Raw genomic sequence first — 13,330 nt, forward strand, 5'->3', positions numbered from 1 at the left:
ACAATTCCTTTAAAGTTGTTAAATTTTTAGGTATAATTTTCAAACCATTTTAATAAAAATATTTTAATAAGTCAATTTGATTGTGATGTAAATACTAATTAAAACAATATCAAATATTTATTCTTACCTTTACAGGAATTCTTGTATATTAAACCAAACCGTTCATCTGGGGATGTAGCTCAGTGGTAGAGCGTTCGCTTTGCATGTGAAAGGCCCCGGGTTCGATCCCCGGCATCTCCACAAATTTTTATTATTTATAACTTCTATGAAAATGTTGCTTCTTAGGTGATGATTTAAATGGATTTTAGGGTTTCCATATAAAACCGAAAAATTCAACGAATTAAATATAAGATATAAATTATTTAACATTGATAACAGCTCTTCATATAGTATTGTATTTCGAATTCATATACGTAGGAATATCACTATTAAAACACAATAAATATTTAACCAGGTCTGTTTTTTCATTGTTTTACGTTTTATAGTATGCTTGATTAAAGTATATGGTTTTAATCATGTTAAAATATAATGGTGTAGCCATATATATAACTTATTAGGATATCTACGTTGAAAAAATTTGAAAAATTAATAAAAAATAACTTTTGGAGATGCCGGGGATCGAACCCGGGGCCTTTCACATGCAAAGCGAACGCTCTACCACTGAGCTACATCCCCTAACTCATAATTTATTTCTAGACTAAAGACTTCTAGATTAGAGACACATAGAAAAATGTATAATGTAAACAAAATTTACACTTGATAGACATATAAAAAATAAATAAATAAATTAATAAATATATCTGTATTTATCTTTTCATAAAATGATGTATAATTTGTTGATAATCTTCCCTTCAAATGTAGCAAAGAACGAAAAACAAGGGGATGTAGCTCAGTGGTAGAGCGTTCGCTTTGCATGTGAAAGGCCCCGGGTTCGATCCCCGGCATCTCCAAATTTCTTTTCCAATTTATTAATAGTAACGGCAAATTTACGCTTGATCCGATGTAGCCGGTATAAAAAAAAGACCTTATTAGACACTCAATGCATTTTAACGAAATTTCTAAACGATTTCAATCGCAGCGGCTATCTTTATTAAGCATCATCTATTGAAATAACCTTATTGTCTTCTAAACGTCTAAAATAATTAATTACAATAATTGAATAATGCAGAACCATTCTATTCATCAACGAATCTAAAGTGTGGCAATGTCCGTGCTGTGTGGTTTCAGTGATAGTTCTTGCCGTTACTGTGTTAATTAATTGATTAATTAGCAGCTTTTAAATACAAAATATGTTAGTTTCTTCATAAGTATTGAGTCTGTACAAAACCATTAATTGTTTAGAGGTGATTGATTTACGCTTCGCTTTTGTATTTCAATAATTCGGACCTTAATTAAATCAAATTCTTACATAACCTGGTAAATAAATTCTGTTACAGTGTGTATGAATACGACGATTCAGAAGGATACGTGGTTTATGTATCTCAATATTATGAAAAATCATTGACTGTCTAATCATCAAAGTGCTGTCAATGAAGAGCATATTCACAAATATACCTTCAGATAAATCTGGTGTATATTGGAAAATATTGTTTCCTCTAGCGAATAAAACAACAAACAAGTAAGCAAGAAACTATTCTAGTAGGTATACAATAACGCTAATGGTTTACAACAATTGAAACTAATTGCACTGATATTCATATTTGTTAAAACATTAAAGTACTAAGATAAGAGTGGGTAAAATGATTCTAGTACTAAGGATATATTTAAATGGTTTCCTTCATGGTCAAGTACACCAAAATGATGACGGCTAGAGATTAGTCCCTATCATAACCTCTTATTCATTTCCCCTTATCATAAAATTCAAAGTTCAGATATATTTTTAATATACACATTCATATATACCTTTAAGGTAGAAAAAAAAAGATGTCCATTAAAAGATACTATTATATCTAGTTTTATTACTATTACATTTCCTTGACCTAAGCAACAGCTCAATAACTTGAAAAAGATAATTGGTTAAAAGTAGAAAACTAAGATAAGAGTAGGTAAAACGATTCTTGTACTAAGGATATATTTAAATGGTTTCCTTGTTTATTCATTCATATAATTAGAAGAAGGCCTTTTTTACCTTAAGAAGTCGTGGTCAAGTACACCAAAATGATGACGGGTAGAGATTTGTCCCTATCATAACCTCTTATTCATTTTCCCTTATCATCAAATTCAGAGTTCAGGTATACTTTTATTATATATATATATATATATATACATATATATATATATATATATATATATATATATATATATATATATATATATATATATATATATATATACACACCTTTAAGGTGTCGAAAAAATAAAGATGTTCCTTAAAAGATACTATTATATTTACTTCATAAAGCACAGCCTGATTTCCTTGACCTAAGCAACAGCTCAATAACTTGAAAAAGATAATTGGTTAAAAGTAGAAAACTGATTTGAAAATGAAAATCTGTTACATTAAGAAATATTGACAAACATCATTATATAGTGACAATGAAGTTTCAAAACTATAAATTATACAAATTAGATTAGTATTCCTAAATGTTAACTGGTGTTCCTTTAAGAGTACTAATAAAAGATGAAGGGCCTTTAGAATTTGTAATAACTAGAAGTCGATATTGGTTGTTACAACTTCTAGAATACATTCTGAATAATAGATACTAGACCCATTTTTAGTATAATAAACTAGTTATATTATGAATAATAGTTTTATTTTTGGTCTATTGCAATAAAAATACATCAAATATTAAAATATCCCTGAAATATGTAATCATATATAGCGCTCTAGGATTATACAAGAATAGATCTTATCTGGGGATGTAGCTCAGTGGTAGAGCGTTCGCTTTGCATGTGAAAGGCCCCGGGTTCGATCCCCGGCATCTCCAATTTACTTTTGCATTTTTTTTTTCATATAATTTCATATTCCACGCTAACTCTAAGAAGCGTACATGAAAACGTGCAAAGCAATTTTTTAGCAATATCAACTAAGTGTGTATCGATTCAGATATGTGTAAATTCCCGATAGTATTTATACGTTGTGATATTTTGGTTTCAAATAAAATACAATATTTTTAAATTATACAGTTTTGGGATTTTAATTAACTCCTGTAAACTGGTAAGATGGTAAATACAAAATATTACTGCAAACATTTCTACAAACTGAGAGGATAGCTTGATCAAAAAATAAGCAGGCAAGCTATACTACTGTATAACAATGTTCATCTACAAATGATTAATGTGTAATGACACGTGCGACTTAGAGATCTCTTGGGAATGAAAGTTTTCCCGCAAGCGGCATATTTCTCAGATTTATTCTCATCAATTACCCTTTGTTCACATCTGTAAGATTCCATCAGTTATATTAGAGGAAAATTTTATATTTTTCTTTACTAGTGCTTTGATTTGGTTTCAGGAAACACCATTCCATGAATTATGAGATTTATACAAACACCAATAGGGTTTGGTTGTCGTTCGACCTTCGTAGAGTAAAGACGTGTTTGGAGCGACGGTCAGTGTAATAAATTTGAAAGTGTACTACCTGTGCCACAAATGCGATTTTAAAAAATAAGTAAAAACCGTGACGACAATAACAGTGTTAAAACTGCGCGTTAAATGTTTAGTGAAAATGTGTTTAAAACGATGGTCACTGCAATAAAGTAACAAAGGTAAAATTTTGGGGGCTGTTAAGGGTCGGAGGTGCATCATCTGTACCACAAATGCGGCGTTATAACGGTTCTGAAACAAATACCGGTACTGAAATTTTTGTAAAAACGTGAATTAAACTATTCATTAAATAAAAATGATTAATAGAGAGAACCAGAGACTAAATGAGATGGAAACACAATCCTCAACGTCAGGTGAAGCTTATCTGGCACAACAGAATCAAATCTTTTGTCAAGAAAACCATAAGAGAACGCAAAATGAGCAAGCTCTCTATAATGCGTATATTAACGAAAAAACAGCCCGACGGAATCTGGAAATTGCACTAACAAATATGCAAAAACAATTAGATGCACTACAACTCCTAATAAAAAACCAAAACACATACAATCCAACTAGCATTCCCGTAGTGAACCAGTGCACTGAAAACAAATTGCCTGTAAACTATGAAACAGACGAGGAAGAATTGCAAAAAGAAGTAGGCTGGATAACAGTTAAAAGAAATAAGAAACGAAAAGCAAACTACACACCTGAAGCTTCACCACAACAACCAAAAACCATTAAAGCACAAGAATTGAATAAAGAAATAAAAGTGCCGAGACCACCTCCAATTATAGTAAGTAATGTCACAGACTTTGACTTGCTATATGAAACAATGAAAACAAATAATATACTATTTAGAGCAACAACATTAAACAATGGACAAATCAAATTAAACGCCGAATGTCGTAAAACTTTTACGAAAATTGCTGAGTGCTTGGAATTCCTAAAATTACAATGGCACTCGTATGAAGATAAGCAAACCAGAGACATTAAAGTAATGGCAAGAGGGCTTCCACCGACAGCTAAAACTACTAAAATAGTGGAAGAGTTAATAAAAAATGGACTTAAATGTACTGACGTCACAAATATCCTGAAAAAAGAACGAAATAAAAATAACAATGGAGAAATAGTTGTCCAGAAGAAGCCTTTACCACTGTTTATGTTATCATTCCAACATAACACGGACATAAAAGCAATTTATGAAATTAAACAAATTCTAGGAGTCGAAGTAAAAATAGAACCTCTTAGAAAGGCAAATCTTGTGCCACAGTGCAAGAGATGCCAATTACATGGACACACACAAAAATTCTGTAAAAGGGAACCAAGGTGTGTAAAATGCTCAGGAAAACACATCACGGGAGAATGCAAAAAACCCAAAGGAACAAAAGCGAAATGTGCGAATTGCAATGAAGCGCATCCAGCAAGCTACAGAGGATGCGTAGTTGCGAAAACATTCCAAGAGAGAAGAAATAAAATCAGTCAGGCTAAAGAGCAAAAAACAGTGACTCAAAATAAACAACCAAAAATGTACAACGAAATCAACGATGAAATGACCTATGCTCAAAGCATAAACCAAACCGCTCAAAAAGAAACAAAAAAAGAAGACGTTACAACCAACGAACTGCTATTGAAACTTATAGCAAAGCTGGACAACCAGGAAAAGATTATTGAATCGTTTTCTGAAAGATTACTTAAACTCGAAAACAATAGGGCGGTGGCCTCAAGAACTAAAAATGGCAAGTAAAGACATCCGCATCGCAATTTGGAATGCTAATGGGATTCAGAAACATCACGCTGACCTACAAGTATTCCTAGAATTGCAAAAAATAGATATTTGCTTAATATCTGAAACCCATTTGACAAAGGAATCCTTTATTAAATTTAGAGGATATTACTTTTACCACACCATTCATCCAGCTAACACAGCAAGAGGAGGAAGTGCAATAATAATAAAAAATAATATATGCCATCATCAAGAACCCGGACTCAGTTTAGCAGAAAATCAGGTAACGGCAGTAACTGTTATATCTAGCAAATACAGGGTTACATTAGCTTCCATATATAGCCCTCCAAGATACAACCAAAAAAAAGAAAATTACTTGAATGTTCTAAACAACCTAGGAGAAAAATTTATAATCGGTGGTGATTTCAATGCTAAAAATACAAGATGGGGATCTAGAATGACGACAACTAAAGGTAATGAATTACATAAAGCAGCTGCTGAGCTAGGGTGCAGTTACATGTCGACAGGAAAACCAACTTATTGGCCTACCGATCCAGAGAAAACTCCAGACCTGTTAGACTTCTTTATAGCTAGAAACATAACCACTAACTACATGGAAGTTGAAGAAAATTTTGACTTAAGTTCAGATCACACACCTGTGATTTTGACGCTGAGTGAAAACATTATAAGAAAACAACAAAATCCAACATTAACCAACAAGAGGACAGACTGGGAAGGATTTGTTGAAGAAATAAACAATCGAATTCAACTAAATGTTCCCCTTAAGACAGAAGACCAATTAAATTATGAAACCGAAAAATTCGTGGCAGACATCCAACAGGCTGCTTGGAATAACACTCCAGAAATTAAAACTTCAACCAAAGGAATAAATTACCCGAAAGAAATCAAGGAAATGGTAGCTGAAAAACGAAAACTACGGAAAAAATGGCAGCAAAATAGAACACCTGAAAATAAGAATATCTTAAACAACATAACACAAAGGTTGAAGAGGGAAATTTTGGAAATTAAAAACAATTCCATAAATAACTATCTACGAAATTTAACAGATGACAAGAACACAGACTACTCGCTCTGGAAAGCCACTAAATACCTAAAACGATCCTGTCTACATAGTCCTCCGATAAGAAACATGCATGGAAGTTGGGCACGCAGCAACCTGGAGAAAGCAGAAGCATTCGCTGACCATTTAGAGAAAACTTTCAAACCAAACGAAAGTGAAATTGAACATACTTTACCGGACATAGACGGCGAAAATTCGACAATTCAATTAACAACTCCGAAAGAAGTCACCAACGTTATTAAAACTAACATCAAGCCAAATAAATCACCAGGCTATGATTTAATAACAGGGCAATTGCTGCACAATCTGCCAAGAAAGGGTATTATAAAGCTCACTAACTTAATCAATGCAGCATTTCGACTGAAATATGTCCCAGACGTTTGGAAAATGGCTGAAATAATAATGGTTCCAAAACCTGGAAAATCACCAAATGATATAAAAGCTTATCGACCTATCTCACTGTTACCGATGATAGCTAAGGTATTTGAAAAGCTCCTCTTGAAAAGATTAAAACCAATTATAGAGAGAAAAAACCTAATACCAACACACCAGTTTGGGTTTATTACCAAACATTCAACGATTGATCAAGTGCATAGAATAACAGATGTTATTGAAAAAGCCTATGAAGATAATAAAGTATGCTCAGCTGTATTCTTAGATGTAGCACAAGCTTTCGACAAGGTATGGCACAAAGGCCTCGTCCATAAGCTACAGAAAATATTACCGAAGCAACACACCGAACTATTAAAATCTTACATCACAGCCAGAATGTTTAGAGTGAAACAAGAGGAAGCTTACTCTACAATAAAAGAAGCTAAAGCAGGTGTACCACAAGGAAGTGTACTGGGGCCAATTCTGTACCTACTTTATACATGTGATATACCACAAATCGAAAACATTACAATGGCTACATTTGCTGATGATACTGCTATTCTTGCTGTCGGAAACAATAGCGAAGAAGCAACCCGAAACCTACAACAGGCTACTGACGCTATAAATAAATGGACCCAAATCTGGAAAATACAAATTAACCAAAACAAATCTGTGCATGTTCAATTCACCTATAAACAGGCCGCGCTTACACCATTGACCATAAACCACACTGTCATACCATACAGCAATAATGCTAAGTATCTCGGAATGACACTTGATGCAAAACTACGGTGGAAGGAACATGTCAAAAAGAAAAGAAAAGAACTTGAGTTAAAATATAGAAAAATGTATTGGCTAATTGGAAGAAAATCTCAATTAACTATACATAATAAATTACTTCTATATAAACAAATATTAAAACCTATATGGACATACGGAATACAATTATGGGGATGTTCCGCAAAAAGCAACATAAATCTAATACAAGTTTTCCAGAACAAAGTCCTAAGAAGCATCGTAGGTGCACCCAGATATTACCGGACCATTTATTTACATCGAGATCTTCAGATACCGACTGTCAATCAAGAAATTAAAAGAATTGCAAAGAGACATGAGGAGAGACTTCACTCTCATGTTAATTTCGAAGTATTACAACTCTTGGACAACACCAAAACCGGACGCAGACTCAAAAGGACCAAACCATTTGAACTTGTGTAGTGTGTTGTAGTGTAGTGCAGTGAGGTGCATTAGAAAAAACTCAAAGTGTTAAAACAATTATTATTATGTTAGAGACTATGTAGGACTGATGAGTCCTATTAGATATATACCTAGATTTAAGCTATTATAAGGACAAATTGTAGGTTAGTCGGCAACGACTAGTAACAATGTATATAATTATAAAAAAAAAAAAAAAAAAAAAAAACCAATAGGGTTTCTTTCTGACCAATACTCAAATATACCAGACAGACAGACAGACAGACAGAGTCATGTATAACAGTCCGATGCGATAAGATGCCTATTCTTACTTGAGGAAAATAAAAGCAGGTGTGTTACAGGGAACTGTATTGACACGATGTCCTTTATATACATTTAATGAAAATGTTTTTGCTATATATGTAGATAACACTGTACTCCCAGCCATTAGAGATTACAACACAAATATACCAAAACAAGGTACTGTGAGGTATTGCTGATGCCCCATGATATGTTACAGTCGTAACGACAATCTGCATAATGACCTGAAGGTAGAAAGAAACTGCCGATAACGTAATTAAGGAATATGCGCAAAGGCGCGAACAGAGGCTCCATCTCCACATCGATGTTGAGCCTCTCCAGCTTCCTGATCTAGTTCAGCGAAGTTATTAGTAAGACTCAGTGCATGTTAAAATCAGTGACATAGTTGCTACAAAAAAAAATTAAAATTTGAAAAATATTGCTTTAATTACTAGATTCCACAATCGACTTGTATCTGGTGCTCAGAGAAGCTGATATCCCCCTGAGCTAGTATAATATATAAATATAGCTCGAAAGAAAGGCACATAATCTATGCAATTAGAAAATAAAGTTAAAAAGGAAAAATATGGTGATATAGCAGGTCAATTGAAAATTTCCCGGCCTGACACATAGATGGCGCTTCTAGAATTAAATTCATATGTTTTCTAGTTAGCCCTAATCCTCAAAAGATGCCTGTATAAATTTGACAGCTGTCGGATCATTAGTTTGTGAATTATAGTATTTTGAGTGAAGCAAATTTTGTTATTGTGAAAAAAATAGATAAAAAGGAATTTCGCGTGTAGATAAAATATTGCTTTTTTAAGGGAAAAAATACAGTTGAAGCAAAAAACTTAATGCTGAGTTTCCAGTCACGGAAAATGAACCATCAAGGCTAAGTTTAGACCTGATGTAATGAGCACCAAAGACAGTCTACGCAGTGGACTTCCAAAAGAGGTTGTTACTGACCAAAACATTAAAAAAAATCACAAAATTATTCTAAATGACCGTAAATTGAAACTGAATGAAATAGCAGACCCTCTAAAGATATCAACTGAACGTGTATGGATGAAACATGGCTCCGTCATTTCACTTCGAAACCATCTGAATGGACTGCACACGATGAACCCGCTCCAAAGCGTGGGAAAAGTCGGCTGGCGCGGTTATGTCGTCTGTATTTTTGAATGCGCGTGGAATAATTTTCATTGACTAGCTTGAAAGAGGAAGGATCATCAACAGCGACTGTTACGTAGCGTTATTGGATCGTTTGAAGGACTAAATAGTCGAAAAACGGCTGCATTTGGAGAAAAAGTGCTGCTTCTCTAAGACAATGCGCCGTGTTAAAAATTTCAGCAACTATTTAATATTCACAGATCTCAAAAGATTGCTCGCTGGGAAGAAATCTTCGTCGAAAGAATAGGTGATCGACGAAACTGAGGCCTATTTTGAAGCTAAGGACAAGTCGCACTACAAAAATGGTATCGAAAAGTTGAAAGGTCGCTATAATCAGAGTCACCCTTGAAGGGAATTATGTTGAATAAAAAAAACTAATTTTTCTAAAAAAAATGTGTTTTAGTATGGTAGGCTGGGTACTTTTCAATTGATGTGTTACATGCAAGTTACTTGCTCAACTATATGTTCTTTATGATAAAAATTAAAGTAAAAGTAGATCATTACAGATAAAACAACTAGCTTTAGTACTTAACGTATTATGGTGGTGCCAACATCATCAACAATCAATAAATTAAAATAAATAAAACAATATTTGTTCATGTTTCAACATGAACAGCAGTGATGAATTATAACAGTGTACGCCCCTGTTGTATTATGTTATTCGCCGCATAATTCTAAATCCATAAGCCAACGTTTACAGCGTAAAAAGTAAATAAATTATATAACCCTCTCAATCACCTAAGCCAATAAAATTCTAATAAACTTTCCGGACAAATAAAGCTTTTATTCGTTTTCTACAGTAACTGGCACACCTTGAAATATTTTTCTATTTATAGTTTTAAGTACGCCCTCATCCGAACCCAAACTACGCTCAACCAACGCCGATTGTTTCATTGATGAGCCTTAAAAATTTAATATGTGTTAGTTAAGATGGAGTTACACCAATGGCAATACACTTAAAATTAGTTTTGAAATTAAAAATTGTTAAATTTGACGAAGTAAGAAAAGAGTAATGAGTATGGTGAAAATATTTTCGTATTTTTCTGCCAAAAAACTTCTTTACGAAGGACAATGACAAGTATAATAACATATACATTAATTTATTTGTACTTATTTTTTACACAATAAATGTCTTTGTGACTTATTCATATGTTTATTGTTGAGGCGCAGAAATTCTTCTACTTCATTAACTTCAAGTTCTTCAATTACCGATTGACGATCCGACAGTCAGCAAATACGATATATTACGTTTTTAGGATATATTAAATAGTTAGTGTACAATCCAATCTGGGATGAGATTAACATTTTGTTGTAGCCAGGTCCAACATCAATACATCATCATAAAATCACTGCATGCGTGTTCAAACAAAAACTAAAGTTCTTGATAAACTTCACTACACATCATTTGGTATGAAAAATGACGTTTGAACATATAAATTCATAAACTACATCTGTTGGATCTTCGAATATATTATCCAATAATAGGTCTATATTATTGAATTTTAGGGTGTATATATCAATAATAAAAAGAGACAAAACATAACAACAATCTTCTAGATGGTTTAAATCACTTTTATTAACGAAAAACTTGATGAACTCACTCTCTCTAGAAAAACAATTGAGCGAACAGGAAAGCAATTCACATTGTCATCGAAGTAAAGCATATATATGAATAACATCTTGGTGTACATATACAACGAGATCTGCGATAAGGTGTAGTCTATTACGAGCTGGTAAAACCGACTGAAAATGCTACTGCAGATATCTACAGACGTTAATTGAACAAATTTAACAATGCACTGATGCTAAAAAGCACTTGTTCAGACCGATGCAACAGGGTTTGATTGGCACACAGTTTGGAATTGTCGAATAAGTACGAAATAAACAGGTGATTGGATCGCTGTCAAAATTAGATCGACATTGCCATGTTGTCTGACATATCTAATTTTAATAAAATATCTTAAACAATATTTTGCATATATATTGTATCAACATCATGTTTGACAAAAAGCAAAACACATTAGAACCAAAATAAAACTATACTGGTTAGTCAGAAGATACTCTCAACTTGATCTAAAATCAAAGATGTTGATTTATAAGATAATTATAAAGCCAAGTTACACCTATGGGGTGCAAATATGGGGTTGCACTAAAACTTCAAATCAACTAGTCATCCAACGCAATCAAAACAAGGTTCTTAGATTGATTACCAATGCCTATCGCTACGTAACCAACGAAGAACTGCACGATGATCTGGAAATCAAATGGATTTGCGCAGTTATCCAAGATTTCGTCTTAAAACACGAGAGAAGATTACTAAATCGTACTAACGTAGAAGCAATACAACTGCTGGACAGCGCGCAGGATGTCAGCAGATTGAAGCGAACCAAAGCATACGAACTTATATGAAGTGTATACCTGAATGTAAACTATATCTATAAGTTATGAAAATGTTATAGTTGAGGAATACATATTGATGTATTTTCTCGCACTCGTCTTGATTGTTAATTAATCCAAGTACAAACTAAATGTAGTAATAAATTAATTTATAATCAAGATTGTACTAAGCGTATCTAAAAAGATGTTGCAACAAATATATAATTTTTCCCAATATATATACCTTTTAAAAGCTTTATATAAATAATTCTTATGTCCGTGTGTATGTAATTAAACTCCTAGACGACTGGACCGCTTTTGTTTAAATTAATTGAGTTTATAGTCACTTTTAGACCCGGTAGGTATCTCCCTCGAAGATATTTGAGGGATATAGTGTGTGTTACATTATAGAGAGTGTTTTAACTTGCGGTAATATATTAAATAATAAAAGTAACATTGCCAACATATGGTAATATTTTTAGCTGTTGCTATTGTCAATTTTATTCTTAATTGACCCTATTCCTATTTGTTATGAAAAATAACGTTTGAACCTATAATACTGTTGTAAGTCGCACAACATCTGTTGGATTTTCTAATATATTATACGATAATAGAAATATATTGCTGAATTTGAGAGTTGCCAGTAATAAAAAGAGACAAAGGACGACAACAATCTTCTATATGGTTTATATCACTTTTACTAACGAAAAACTTCGAATACACGCCCACTTGATGAACCCGCTCTCTCTAGAAAAACAATTGAGCATCGCGACCGTCCCTACCCTATCTAACGTGGATTAAAAATAGTTATTCGATGGTATCGAAATAAAGAGTGGGGGACTGAGGTGGTGGGCTGGGAAATGTGTCTTGTCCCGGCCGGGTTGTCGGACCTACTGGTAAGGCATTTCGAGAAGAGCCATGCCGAAGAGGTAAAATAGACAAAGAAAAAAACGCATACATACCATATATATGTGTATAAGCTGAGACTGTCCGGCGATATACTGAGGATTTATCTGTGACAGGTGAGAGGACAGCTCGTGGGTGAATGCCGGTGATAAACTACGGGGCATGTTTGGCTAGGATAGATCAATTAATTGTTGGTTGCATTCTGACTTTTATGATGTCGGGGCGTGGTAGGTGTGTACAATTTAGTTTGGTTTACGTTTTGTTTTAGTTCTCGCCTTTATTACGTATCGATGCAATATCGAATTTATTTGTTTGGTATTATTGGCTCGGTGTAAATCGTTGTATAATCAATAATATTTAACTGAACATTTTATCGGATAATAAAGATAATTATTAAGTTATTCACGGAAATATCGGTATCATTGATTACATTTACAATACAATATTTTATACATCTATAACAGTTTCATATGTATGTCGAAATATACAGATAATTTTCTTAGAATAACCAATCATAAATGTTATTATCAATGCACTATTAGTATTTCATTTATTTCTATTCCCTAAATTCGCCATTCCAAATGGATTTACCACACACACCAAAAATCGCCGTCAAAGAAGCTCAACAAATAATAACCAGAGAGATTAATTGTAAAACAGCACCTGGATATTATCTAATAACC

At 33.2% G+C, this 13,330-nt stretch overlaps 1 protein-coding gene and 4 non-coding genes across 5 annotated transcripts in view; 3 read left to right on the plus strand and 2 right to left on the minus strand.

Annotated features, from left to right (window-relative positions):
* Positions 1-13,330, minus strand: part of Shrm (Shroom) — a 536,569-nt gene that overhangs the window by 465,078 nt on the left and 58,161 nt on the right. The window lies entirely within an intron of this gene.
* TRNAA-UGC (transfer RNA alanine (anticodon UGC)) lies at positions 169-240 on the plus strand. The gene has a single exon. It is a non-coding gene; the product is annotated as a tRNA-Ala (tRNA).
* Positions 604-675, minus strand: TRNAA-UGC (transfer RNA alanine (anticodon UGC)). Its single transcript has one exon. It is a non-coding gene; the product is annotated as a tRNA-Ala (tRNA).
* Positions 879-950, plus strand: TRNAA-UGC (transfer RNA alanine (anticodon UGC)). The gene has a single exon. It is a non-coding gene; the product is annotated as a tRNA-Ala (tRNA).
* Positions 2,856-2,927, plus strand: TRNAA-UGC (transfer RNA alanine (anticodon UGC)). Its single transcript has one exon. It is a non-coding gene; the product is annotated as a tRNA-Ala (tRNA).

Source organism: Rhynchophorus ferrugineus, unplaced genomic scaffold, assembly GCF_030347505.1.
Source record: "Rhynchophorus ferrugineus isolate W39M unplaced genomic scaffold, kcgeb_rfMv2 rfM6, whole genome shotgun sequence".
Taxonomy (NCBI): domain Eukaryota; kingdom Metazoa; phylum Arthropoda; class Insecta; order Coleoptera; family Curculionidae; genus Rhynchophorus; species Rhynchophorus ferrugineus.